The sequence below is a fragment of the Poecilia reticulata genome, linkage group LG2, assembly GCF_000633615.1.
Source record: "Poecilia reticulata strain Guanapo linkage group LG2, Guppy_female_1.0+MT, whole genome shotgun sequence".
In the NCBI taxonomy this organism is placed as follows: Eukaryota; Metazoa; Chordata; class Actinopteri; order Cyprinodontiformes; family Poeciliidae; genus Poecilia; species Poecilia reticulata.
The window spans coordinates 42,196,348-42,206,686 of record NC_024332.1 but is presented as its reverse complement, the minus strand read 5'-3'; the positions used below and the strand labels follow the sequence as shown (position 1 = coordinate 42,206,686).

General features: G+C 37.3%; 1 long non-coding RNA gene across 3 annotated transcripts in view; it reads right to left on the bottom strand.

The window, feature by feature from the left end:
- LOC103461797 (uncharacterized) overlaps positions 1–10,339 on the bottom strand; it is an 82,096-nt gene that overhangs the window by 23,172 nt on the left and 48,585 nt on the right. For all 3 annotated transcript variants that reach the window (XR_533194.2, XR_533195.2, XR_001777247.1), the window contains one exon: positions 6,055–6,148. This is a non-coding gene — a long non-coding RNA (uncharacterized LOC103461797). The remainder of the gene's footprint in view (positions 1–6,054; positions 6,149–10,339) is intronic.

Below are 10,339 nucleotides of genomic sequence, written 5' to 3'. Positions count from 1 at the left end.
CAATGTAACGTGATCCTCTGATTGGCTAAGCAATGTAACGTGATCCTCTGATTGGCTAAGCAATGTAACGTGATCCTCTGATTGGCTAAGCAATGAAACGTGATCCTCTGATTGGCTAAGCAATGTAACGTGATCCTCTGATTGGCTAAGCTATGTAACGTGATCCTCTGCAGCAAGTGATGGCAAAGCGKGGCGTCATCACGACTTACACAAGTGTGTCTTTACCTCCGTAGCAGAKGCTCCSCCGAACCCCTGAGACCGACTCATCAAACCCCTGGGGTTCGATCAAACCCAGGTTAAGAACCACTGGTTTACAGTGAACTCCATCCAATCGGAACCCGGTCTGTTGATTCGTTAAAACAGCAGAGAAACAGATACTGAAGGAAAAGAGCAAAGTACAGATTTTATTTTTTATTTCTCAACACAAACCTACAATCACTGAATTCCTATTGCTCAATTTCACATTTTGAAAATAAATGTACTTAAACTCGCTTTGGTCGTATTGAAATTAGTTTGTTTTGCAGAGCTGCAGTGGAAACACTTTTCCCGCATAACACAAGTCACATGATCAACCGGATGTTACTACTGTTGGAAACCACGAAGAAGACGACAGGAAGTAGACGCCATGATTTTCAAAAACCTATCGCAACAACTCTTTGAAGAGTCTGAATTAATATGAGTTACATTTAGTTTTCCTTTGGGATCAATAAAGTATTTTTGAATTTGAGAATGATGTTATTCACATGTGATTTTAACTGGGTTTCTTATTTCTGTTTTTTATCAACACTAATGATTAATCTCGAAACAAACACACCTTTTCCATTCTCTTGCATCAAACCAGTGACTTTTACTCAAATGATTACTTTTAATTTATTAAACTCAACTAAATTAATAAGTAGGACCTAAATAATGATTCAGTGCTCAGAATTTACTAAATTTAGTAAATTTATTCTCTAATTCATTCCTAGAAAATTTGCAAAATGTATTTTAATAAGGCAAACTCACAAAAACCCTTGATAAGATTTGGATCTGTAGTAATTTACACATTGATTTCAAACAAGAAATCTGACAACTTTACATGTTTAGTTAAAGTAGTTAAAGTATTACATGTTTAGTTCATTGTTAAGTATTGATAAAACAGCTGCGTTAAAGTTTTAGGAGGTATTTTTTTATCCCACTGCTGTTTGTCCCAGAGGCTCAGCCGCATCAGTGACAGTAAAAGTTACACCTGTACACTGAAAACCTTCAATAAATGTAAACAGCGCCACAAATTAGCTTAGCATGGGAAATAAATCTGGTGTCACACTGTAAATAAATGACCCAGCAGTTTTCCTTTAGGTCTTTATTTCATTATTTCTTTCTGCTGACTGCTTTGAAAAACCTCTTTTAATGCTGCAATGTCAATTTTCCGCATTGTGAGTAAACTAAAAGCTCATAAAATGTTCTTTTTTTTCAACCAAATGTCAAGATGAATACAAAAGACCAGCAAAACTTTGGGTTCCTTATAGAAAGAGACACATTTAGCACTAAGAACAACATCCTTAGAGCAGACGTTCCTCCCAGCCTTGCAGGCTCGTCCTGGACGTGTGATGCCCCTTTTCCCTGCAGCTCAGCGTGTTGTTGTAACCAAACCCTCTCTTCCTCTCCCCTCCGTTTGGGTAAATATATACTGGCCCGGCCTGTCTGTCTGCCTCTGAGAGCATGAACTGCCCTGCCCTGCTAAACAAAAATACTCCCGTTCTGCAGCCTGGCTTCTCTACAATAACTCAGCAGAGCAAAGGCTGCCATGTTCTGGTTGTTAAGGATTAGATGTCAGTCAACAATGATGGGGGAATAAATATTATGTTTTCAATGTTTGTATAAATTTAGCTTCTTTAAAGGTTTAGCCATTAACAGAATGGCTGTTAAAGCAGCTGTATTTAAGTTTTATAAAATATAATTTTTACATATTTGTTGAAACTGATACTGTGTCATAACGGTATGAGAAAAGATCTGGCTGCTCTGACTTCTCCCAGAGCTAACGAGAAACGACCAATCAGAGCCAGGAGGCGGGTCTTAGCGCTGTCAATCACACTGTTCTGAATGCTAAGCTAGTTAGCATAGCCACCGATGACGGCAGATAAACGGTTTCCCTGTAACGGTAAAATGTTTTTCTGTTATAAAAAAAATCATAAAATAAAATGAAGCAGAATAAAATAAATTAGCAGCTTGAACATGAGCTTGATTGACAGCGATAAGCCCCGCCTCCTGGCTCTGATTGGTTGTTTTTAGTCGGGACCGGCGCATTTCTTCAGACTGTGGTTAAAAAAACAAAGCAATCTTTTCACAGATTATCTGTCAAAACATGGTGACAGTTCAAAAAATATGTAAAAAAAAAAAAACCCAAAAAACAAAATTTTCAATAAAAGTTACATAAAATAAACTTGGATCTTGCTTCTGTAACAGCAAAAAAAAAAAAAAAAAATTTAAAGTAAATACATATAGAGGTTTCTATTCAATTTTATACATCACTGATATACAATTATATTGTTATATATATTTTATTATTCAGTTCGGTACAGATTGTTGCTGTGCTGCTGTAACAGGCGGGTTTTCCCCACTTGATAAATAACTATTCTGATTTAATACATGATTGAGCAGCATTTTGATTCACTTTCATTTTGTTCTTTATTATGATTCCTTATAGCTTCCTACTTATCTTTTCTTTTCTTTATTCTTGTGTTTATTTTCTATAATTGAGCCTCATTAGTTCTCTGAGCCAGTTTTCCTCAAAACGGCCTTTTATCTCTGTTTATGAAATCAGAGATATCTAAAATAATAAGACGAATCAAGAAGCATACGTACTGCGGATCGTTGCATTTTATAGTGTTACATTTCCTGAGGAGACATTTGTTTACCACAATGAGACCAACAAACCGTGTGCAATCTGGAGCTGAGAGAAAGAAAATAGTCAAACTGGGAACAACAAGGTGGATTGATGGGTCTGGCTGCTCGGATCTTTATGGATCAATTTGTATTTTGCTTATTGAAGAAATAAAACCAGATGTCTTTAATTATTAAAGGATTCATGAGTGACAATGTACGAAGTACTGCAGCCCCAGACTCGGGGCAAAGCTGGACTGAATGTCAGCACAGGAAGCAGTAAAGTCTGGAGGTCGCTGACGTTGTTTGAACGGTCGCCAGAGCCAGAGCACCGAGTGGATGAGATCTTCCTGCGCTGTTTTCCCATCTGACGGTCTGGTAGATTCAGCTCAATTGGGGGCCAAATTTGCAACATTTATTGTGTCGAACGATCAAAACTAATTGAAAAACCTGTTTCCCTCCTCACCTGTGGGGGCGCTGCACCAAGAACCACTGCAGGAAACGACACGAAAACCTTCAAAGACGACGTGAGGCCAAACTTTCTTCTTCGTACAATTTAAAGATTTTAGTGGTTGTAGGATTTCATTTTTGTTTACTGTAAAAAATAAGTCATTTCTCCTGCTAGCGATCGGCTAGTATGTTTGCTTTAGTTGTATTTACCCAGAATGCTCTGCAATACGTACAATGTACAAACTCCCTGTGTGAATTAAAAAATACTGTTGCTTCATGTCCGTCTTAGCTAGCAGATAAAGCTACATTAGCTAAGCTAAGGCTAATGTAAAACGAGCAAAATAGTGCTACATATTAATATGCTAGTATTAAATATGAGTATTTTACCCATAATTCTGCATAGAGTACTCCAAAATTGTGATTGAGTAATAGTTGTACTGTACTTATACTTTTTATAAGTTGGATAGAAACAAGGCGAGAGCTACTTCTAAGCTGGTTGTCATAGCAACTGCCTGCCAAGATGGCTGTCAGTTACAAAGTTCCTGGACTTTGTAACTGTGTGTATTAAAACAGTCTCTGGTCCACTTGCCGTCCAATATGCATTCGAACCGCGCCATAGATCACTTCAGCCGAACCGAGGCCGAGGTTCGTAGGCGGACCAGAGTTTGTTTTTTCGGTCGATTTCATGTTCCTCCCAAAACCAAACGGACCTTTTGAGAGAAACCAAACTAGAGCTTGATTAACGCGGACCGAAGACGCTCGTGGTTCAGATGTTTCTTCCATGCTGCATACATGACGGGAACGACACCGGGGTAGAAAGAAAAGGGAGCAGAAAGGGACCTTCGGCCTCCATGGGAAACTTTATTCTCAGGTTACGAGATCAACTGGATCTCTTGGATTAAGGAGGACCAGATCTGTGGACCGCTGAGCGGGTTTGGGGGAGTTTGGTTCTCTGGTCCAGCAGTGTGCTATGGATCTGGACCAGGCTTAGGTTTGGGACCTCGAGGCAACCTGTAAGGGGATGCTGTGGGAGTGGGGGCTGTCGGGTTCTGGTGTCATCAGATTAAAGCTGTTAAAATCCAGTCAGATTTGAGGACAGGCGGTAGAGGAGGGCGTCTTTAGCAGGTTTGGTCATTTCACTCCTCATTTGGACCGGAGCGGGCCTTCACAGGGAGTTTTGTACCAGTCAGTTGACCCACCACTCTCACATTTTCCATCCACTTTTATGAGTTATTTTCTATAATAGGCTGAAATTCAATGTCAGTAAAAGTGTTTTCGTGATTTAAGTACACGACTGTCACCCAGAGGTTGCTTAGAGTTGCATCTTCTTTTTATCTGCATTTCCTCAACTGCATCATCTTTTTAATACTTACATTTCTGTGTTTTTCCCTGTTGGGGGAAAGTTTTTTTTTTTCCTTAAAGCCATTTTTTTTGTCTTTGTGAGTTTGTTGTTTGTAATTCTGTACAACAATTTGATCCGATTTTATAATGAAAACTGCTTTATGCTAGTAAATTTGATTGCTTGATTGATTCTGGTTTAATTAAGAGTCTGACTGGAGTCTCAGCTGCTCCCCAGGAAAACAGGAACTAAAAGAAACAGAAACATTTTAAAATAATAAAATTATGAGGATAAAGTTGTACAAGGAGATCGACGGAATAATACAAGAATAAAGTCGTAATATTAGAAATTTATTCTCGTAATATTTTTACTTTATTTTCATAATTTTATTTTATTATAGAAAACAGAGTGTTGAATATATATATATAGATTTTAATGATGTGCAAATTAATGAGAAAGTACAACAGATTGGGCAATTTTTCAGGATATTTATCAACTTAATGTATAGAAATAAAGAGAAAAAAATACATGTGTAATTATATTGTCCCTCTAGTGTTTAGAGCAGTGGTGTCAAACTCATTTTTATTTTGGGCCGAATCAAAAATCTGAATGTTCTTAAAGGGCCGGTTGCACCAGAATCTATTGATAAAACCAATAAAACTGTTAAAATATCAATAAATAGCTGTTCCTCTGAGATTTGTGATTATTTTAGTGTTTATTTTTGCAATCAAAATGACAGATTTTGTGGTGAATATTAAGAAATATTTGTAATCGTTATTCTTTTACAATATTTACACTAATGTATGATGTCAAATGTGACTATCACCCGTCGTATCAGTTAAGGATTCAACGTTTTTGACCAATTTTGAGAAAATTAGCAGTAAAATCAGGAAAAAATGTGGAAATTTGTTGATTTTGTGTGATTTTTGCAGATTTGTGAAAAACTGGAAGGACTTATTGATGTAATTTGGAGTCCAGAGGGCCACATAAAAAGCTACAGCGGGCCAGATTTGGCCCCCGGGCCTTGAGTTTGACATCTGTGGTTTAGAGGGACAAAAATGGCAACATTTATGAAAACATTATAAGAATGTGAAAATGTTTGAACTGACCTATTTCTGTATTATTCTGTTATATTTGAGCATCTATTTGACTGGTGAGGATCAGAAACCCTGGAGTAAAATGTATTGTCATTTTTCAGAATTAAACAGGATCTCTGAGTGAAACTGTTTAACAGCAGCTGGACGTCGTCCCAGTAACAGCATCCACTGGTTTAATTGGCGAGGCGTTCTACTGGTTTCTGAGTCGAGGGATGAAGTGAGAATCCACGTCCAGCACCTTCCTCACTGCGTTTTAACTGCTCTGCCTCATGAAGTCGTACGAAGTGTGAAATTTTCCAAACTTACCAAACAGCTTTAGTAACGAGGCCGTAAGTGTCTTTACTTCTGCTGCTGGGACAGACGTTTCACCAGTGGGTCCACTGGGAATGATGGGAAGAGCCTGGAGACCAGGAGGAAGAATTCATGAGAAAATCAAACGACTGCTTTGCATTTCTACGTTTGAAAATGCAGGTGTGTTCGTTTAGAGTGCACTTTAAAAATGTCATGTTTTTAATAAAATAAATTTATGTTTGCAGAAGAGGAGCTGCTCTGCTCAGTCATAAGTAAGTAATGGTAACATCTGACTCCTAATTAACTCCCCAGAGAAACCTGATGTTTGCTGCTGGCCTTTAGACACCAGAAGGTCAAAGGTCAGCGCAGTTCCCTAAGTCACTGCTCCGTGGGGCGAATAGCAGTTCTTTCATTTTCCTATTTTTGCCAACTTAAGCTATTCTATACTTTTAATTTTGTTACTATGTAACAGCATGTTGAAACATTAAACTAAAACGTTTAGCTCACAACTGTACAGAGTATTAAATGTTAAAAAATTTGGAGAAATGTTTGTATTTGTACTCAGATAAATAAGTAAAATTTTACTTGCTGAACCAACATTTATGTAAAACAACTTTTGCACCATCAAAATAGAAAAATTATTAACAGACTTTAGCAAGATGATGCAAAATCCTGGTTGGATGTTGTTACATGAAGGGGGGAACCTTAACTTATATAGGAATTATTTATTTTAAAAAGTACATAAATGCACACTGCAAAAACACAAAATGTTACCAAGTAATTTTGGTCTATTTTCTAGGGGAGAAACATCTTGCTTAAGATTTTCAGCAGGATATGTGATCTTATTTTAAGTCAATAATTCCTTAATAATGATTAAAAAGTTCTAGTTCCACTGGCAGATTGTTGAATTTATAACATGAGAAAAATATCTTATTACAAGTTAAATAATCTGCAAGGGGAACTAGTTCTTTTTTAAATCAATTTTAAGGAATTAGTTACTTAAAACAAGCTCATATATTTGCTGAAAAGTTTCTTCTTAGTTCAACTTGTCTTATTTCAAGTGAACTAAAATGTCTCCACCAGAAGCTAAACCAGAAAAACTTTGTAAGATTTTGTGTTTTTACAGTGTGGAATGAAGGAAATGTTTCCCTGCAAAAACACCAAATCTTACCAAGTATTTTTGGTGAAAACATCTCAATACATTTAAGATAAAACAAAACTAACTTACGAGTAACTTTTCAGTAAAACACAGGAGTTTAAATGAATAATTATTGAATATGAATAAAAATCAGCAGGTTGCACTGACTGATTATTTCAAGTGAGCAAATATTTGGTAAGATTTGGTGTTTTTGCAGTGCATCAGTTGTTTTTCACAACGGTTTCTCTGTAGAACACGCTAACAGTGTGTTCTGTGTTCTTGTAAGACGATGATACCCATCCAGTCCCCCTTACTCCACCCTTCCTCTCCACGCCGCTCTCTAAGGAGTCAGAAATAAATAAATCCAGCAGACAGGAGCCCAAACCCGTCATCAGCGAGAAGGAGAGCCCCTGGTTAGAGTCTGAGCAGAAAACGAGTATAGTGCATCGGAAAAGCAAAAAAAAACTCCCAGCATCCTTGACCAAGCTCCAAGAAACGATGAAAATCTTAATTTGTTGGAAGAATCTCATGAAACCCGCAGCGGGGAGCGAACAGGTTGGTGTTTGTCAGAGCTGCAGGATGTTTCACTGTGTGAGGGGAATGTCCTCCAGAGGAGAAATCAGGTGGTTTTTATTGTTCCAGCAGTGATGGCTGTGATTGTGTTTGGCATACTGATCAGCACAGAATTCCCCAAATTCATCCATAATTCAGGTTAGCATGACAGACGGGCAGGTTTACTGTTTTACTGATGTGGTGAAACGACCAGATGAAGTCAGGAGACGTGAGCAGCAGAGATGTGCTGAAACACTGGGTGCCTTTAAATCTCAACTTAAAACCCACCTGTTTAGAGTTGCTTATGGCTAAATTAGGGTTAGAGTGCGGGTTTTGATGTCTTCCATGTTTTTATGTCTTTAATATTTTTAATTTCTTTTTATTTCTTGTCTATGTTTTAATTATGTAAAGCCCCCCGGAAAACGTCCCAGTTAAACGACGTTTAACTAAAGTTCTACGGGGTTTAGAGTCCCAGTTGACAGCGTTTCAACTAAAAACCTAGAGGTTGGAGTCCTTGTCAAACGGTGTTTTTGACTAAAGTCCCTGAGGGTTAGAATCCCAGTTAAACGACGTTTAATCGAAGTCCTAAAGGGGTTTTAATGTTTTTATCTCTTTTTCCTCTTTCTCACCGTTTATTCAATGTCACATGCTGTTTTTATTTTAATTATGTAAAGCACTTTGAAATGCCTTGCTGCTGAAATGTGCTATACAAATAAAATTTGATTGATTGATTGATGTGCTACATTTCAGAAATTAAAATGTAACGTCTGGTGCAGCGATTTCAAAGAATATTCACACTGCTTTTAAATATTCCACGTTTTGTCTCATTACAATCATTTTTATTTTAGCCAATTAGAGTGGAGTGAAAGAAAAAGTCTGAAATTTAACACCAACTCTCATACATTTAGACTTTGACTAGGCCTTTCTAATACCTTAATATGATTTGATGTAGATCGATGTGGCGTTGTGCGAGTTTTGTGGTGTTAGGACATTTTGACTCAAAAATTAAAGTCATCCTAAATACAAGATGCAACTCAAAGCATTAGTCTTTTTATTTCCATTTTTTCTGCTTTTATTTTAGTTTCTGCAAATAGGAGGAATTCAAACGAAGACTTGGACGCACCTTTTATTTCTAACTTGGCTAATTGAAACTAATTTTTTAGAAGAGGGAGCATATCCTGCTTTTGTTGATTATTATTGCATAAAAATGTTTTCCAAGATCATCAATTAAATATAAACTAAAATAAAATCATCTACCCCAAAAAATAGGAGACTGCCTGCCGTTTTTCAGGCATATGTGCGACATTTTTAATAAATAAAAATAGGTGGATATTAGCATTTCAATGATTTGAGTCTTTGGGAAATCACTGTAGCTGAAATAAGTCTGGCTTTTTGGTATTAATCGTTTTATTACTTTAACAAACATAATTTTAATTAATGTTGATGTTGTGATAGTTGCAAAGCACTATGGTCAGCTCAGGTTTTTATAAATATTATATATAAACTTTGACTTATAGATTCCCTTTCAACAAAAGTCTAACTTAACGCAGTTTAAAAAATCCAAAAATGCACTCCAAATTTATTCTTGCATCATTTTTTCAGGGTCTTAGTGAGGAATTGAGATTTCATAGCGTAAACCGTCTGCGCAGCGTTACTGTGTGGGTCCAGTGTATGCAGAGCGACGGATCTGTCAGGGTTCATCCCTTCCCATGTCAATAAAATCTGAGTTTGTACCACAGGAAGAGGCAACAGATCGATGAGTCCTGAATATGAACTCTGCTTCGTTTGGGTTGTTCATGTTGTTGCCATGCATGGACGGCGTGCATCTGAGCGAGCGGGTCAGAAACTCGCTGCGCTCCCAGCCACAGATCGTGACCTCTGCTGCGTTTACTGCAACAGCTCTGTTCAATAAAACATAACGCCTCTATACACAACAGACACACAGTGGAGAATCCAGAGCAGGTACAAGAAATAAAAACCGTTTGGAGGCGTTAGCCTTGATCCCATCGTTCATTTTAATCTCTAAAGCAGTGGTTCTTAACCTTTTTGAGGTACCGAACCCACTCAGATTCATATGCGCATTCACTGAACCCTTATGTAGTGATAAATAAAATATTATTGTTTCCCCCCAAATTCAAGACATATCATTTTAAGATCACCAAGTCTTCCTAAAAGGTGGAGTCTCTGAGAACAGTTCTTCAAAATATAGTCAGTGTTTTCAGCAAAGTTGAGCCGACTGTCCATGAACGACCCAAGGTATTTAAAATCTGCCAGTTTCAACAGGTTGGCCATCGAGAGAAACTGGAACCACTTTAAGGTCTTGTTTAGATTATTTAATTAGCTCCACATTCTTAAGAGAATGAAAAATTAATAATAACTAATATAGACTTTGTGGTATTCTGATTTAGTAATGTAATTATATTAGCTGTGTTACCACCTCCACACCACTAGAGGCAGTAACAAACCCAGAAAAGATGCAACGAAGGAGCAGATTTAGAAATACACCGAAAGCTACAGAATTTGGTAAAAACTGTGAGTTTTGCTTCAGTAATTAAAGACACAAGTTCAAATCCATGCTGAGAGTGGAGCTCCTTCAATCAGGGCTCCTCC